This window comes from Mesoplodon densirostris, unplaced genomic scaffold, assembly GCF_025265405.1.
Source record: "Mesoplodon densirostris isolate mMesDen1 unplaced genomic scaffold, mMesDen1 primary haplotype scaffold_37, whole genome shotgun sequence".
Classification (NCBI taxonomy): domain Eukaryota; kingdom Metazoa; phylum Chordata; class Mammalia; order Artiodactyla; family Ziphiidae; genus Mesoplodon; species Mesoplodon densirostris.
Window position 1 is genome coordinate 1,747,763 of NW_026778196.1, and position 3,408 is coordinate 1,751,170.

The following is a 3,408-nucleotide window of genomic DNA, read 5'->3' on the forward strand; positions in this document are numbered from 1 at the left end:
TGTAGCATTGTGATGACAGGAGTCATGGAACATTGTGATGACAGGGATGAGGGAGTATTGTGACAAATAGTGATGTAGCATTGAGATATCAGTGGTGAGAGAGCATTTTGATGAGAAGTGCATGGAGCATTGTGATGACAAATTTTATGGAGCATTGTGATGACAATGTTGTGGAGCACTGTGATGACAAGTGCATGGTGAATTGTGATGACATGTGTCATGGAGCATTGTGCTGACAAGCGCATGGAGCATTGTGATGACAAGGGTCATGGAGCATTGTGCTGCGAAAGGCATAGAGCATTGTGATGACAAGGGTCAAAGAGCATTGTAATGAAAATTTCATGGAGCATTGTGGTTAAAATGGTCACAGAGACTGTTGATGACGAGGGCATGGACCATTGTGATGACAAAGGTCATGAAGCATTGTGATGACTGGAGTCATGGAGCATTTTGATGACAGGGGTCATGGAGAAATTGTGATAGCAAGGGCATGGAGCATTGTGATGACAAGTGCATGGAACATTGGTCTAATAACTTTCATGGAGTATTGCGATGAGAGTTGGAATGGCACACTGTGATGACAAGGGCATGGAGCATTGTGATGACCAGGTCATGCCGTATTGTGAAGACAGGTGTCAGGGAGCATTGTGATCACATATGTAATGGCCCATTGTGATGAGGATGGCATGGAGCATTGTGATGCCAAGTGTCAGGGAGGATTCTGATGACAAAGGTATTGGAGCATTGTGATGACAATGGCTTGCAGCATTGTGATGACAAGGGTCAGGGAGCATTGTGCTGACAAGTGCATGGAGAATTGTGATGACAAGGGTCATGGAGCATTCTGATGACAAGCTTGTGGAGTATTTTGATGACAATGGCATGGAGCATTGTGATGAAAATGGCATGGGGCATTGTGATGAAAAATGCATGGAGCCTTTTCTTGACAGGGTTCAAGGAGCATTCTGATGACAAGTGTCAGGGAGCATTGTGATGACAAGTGTATTGAGAATTGTGGTGACAAAGGTCATGGAGCATTGTGATGAAAAGGGCATGGAGTATTGTGATGACAGGCATCATGGAGCGTTGTGATGACAAGTGTTATGGAACATTGTGATCACAAGGGTTTGGATCATTGTGATGACAGAGGTCATGGATCATTTTGATTTCAAGGAGCATGGAGCATTGTGATGACAAGGGCATGAAGCAATGTGATCCCAAAGTTCATGGAGGATTGTGATGACAATGGAAATGGAGTATTGTGATGACAAGTGCATAGAGCATTGTAATGACAAGGTCATGTAGCATTTTGCTGACAAAGGCATGGAGCATTGTGATGACATGTGTCATGGAGCACTGTGATGACAAGTGTCAAGGAGCATTGTGAATACAGGGGTCATGGAGCATTGGGATGACAAGGGCATGGATCATTGTGATGACAAGGGACATGGAGCACTGGGCTGAAAATGTTCATGGAGAGTTGTGATGACAGGTGTCATGTAGCATTGTGACGACAAGTTAATGGAGCATTGTGATGACAAGAGTCCTGGATCATTGTGTTGTCAGGTGTCATGGATTGTTGTGATGACAGTGGTCATGGAGCATTGTGATGATATTGGCAATGGAGCATTGTGATGAGAAGGTCGTGGAGCATTGGGCTGAAAATGTTCATGGATTATTGTGATGACAGGTGTCATGGAGCATTGTGATGACAAGGGAATGGATCATGGTGATGTCAAGGTCCTGGAACATTGTGATGAGAAGACCATGGAGACTTGTGATGGCAAGTCTCATGGAGCATTCTGATGAAAAGGGGCATGCAGCATTGTGATTACAAGGGTCTTGGAGCATTGTTATGCCTAGGGCATATAGCACTGTGATGAGAAGTCCATGGAGCATTCTGATGACAAGCGTCATGGAGTTTTGTGATGACAACGGCATGGAGCATTGTGATTACAGGGACCTTGGAGCATTGTGATGAAATGGTCATGGATCATTGTGATGAAAAATGCATGGAAACTTGTCATGCCAGTGTTCAAGGAGCATACAGACGACAAGGGTCAGAGAGCATAGTGATGCCAAGTGTATTGAGCATTGTGATGACAAAGATCATGGAGCATTGTGATGAGAAGACCATGGATATTTGTGATGATGAGCGTCATGGGGTGTTTTGATGATACGTGTTATGCAACATTGTGATCACAAGGGTTTGGAGCATTATGATGACAGAGGTCATGCAGAATATTGATTTCATTGTGAAGACAATAGCCTGAAGCATTATGATGATGGGCATGGTGCATTGTGATGACAGGGTTCATGGAGCATTGAGATGAAAAGGGGCATGGAGCATTGTGACTACAAGGGTCTTGGAGCATTGTGATGACAGATTTCAGGGAGCATTGAGATGAAATGGGGCATGGAGCATTGTGATGACAAGGGTCTTGGAGCATTGTGATGAAAAGGTCATGGAGCATTGTGATATCAGGTGTCTTGAGCATTGTGATGAGAATTATCATGGAACCTTGTGATGATTAGGCCGTGGATCATTGTGATGGCAGGTGTCATGGTGCATTGTGATGGCAGGTGTCATGGTGCATTGTTATGACAGGGGTAATGGAGCATTGTGATGAGAAGGGTATAGAAATTTGGTCTGAAATGTTTCATGGATTATTGTGATGAGAGTGGGCATGGAGCATTGTGATGACAAGGGCACGGAACACTGTGATACATGGGTCATGCAGGACTGTAATGACAAGGGCATGGAGCATTGTGATGAGAAGGGCATCAAGCATTTTGATGACAAGTGTCACGGAGCTGTGTGATGACAAGGGCATGGAGCAATGTGATGAGAGGGTTCATGGAGCATTGTGATGACAATGACATGGAGCATTGTGATGCCAAGGGTCTTGGAGCTTTGTGATGACAATTCATGGAGCATTTTGATGAGAAGGGAAGGGAGCATTTTGATGACCGGGTCATGCAGCAATTTGATAAAAAGTGTAATGGAATATTTTGATGGCAGGGGTTATAGAACATTGTGATGTCAGGGGTCTTGGAGATTTGGGATGGAAAGGGTCATGGAGCATTTTGATGACAGGGCTTATGGAACATTGTGATGGCAGGGGTCATGGAACATTGTGATGATAAGGGGATGTAGCATTGTGATGACAGTGTCATGGAACATTGTGATTACAAGGACGAGGGTGTATTGTGATGACTAGTGATGGAACATTGTGATATCTCTGGTGAGAGAGCATTTTGATGAGAAGTGCATGGACCATTGTGATTACAAGGTTTATGGAGCATTGCAATGACAAGGTTTGGAACGTTGTGATGAAATGCACGTGGCACATTGTGATGACAATGGTCATGGAGCATTGTTCTGACAAAGACATGGAGCATTGTGAT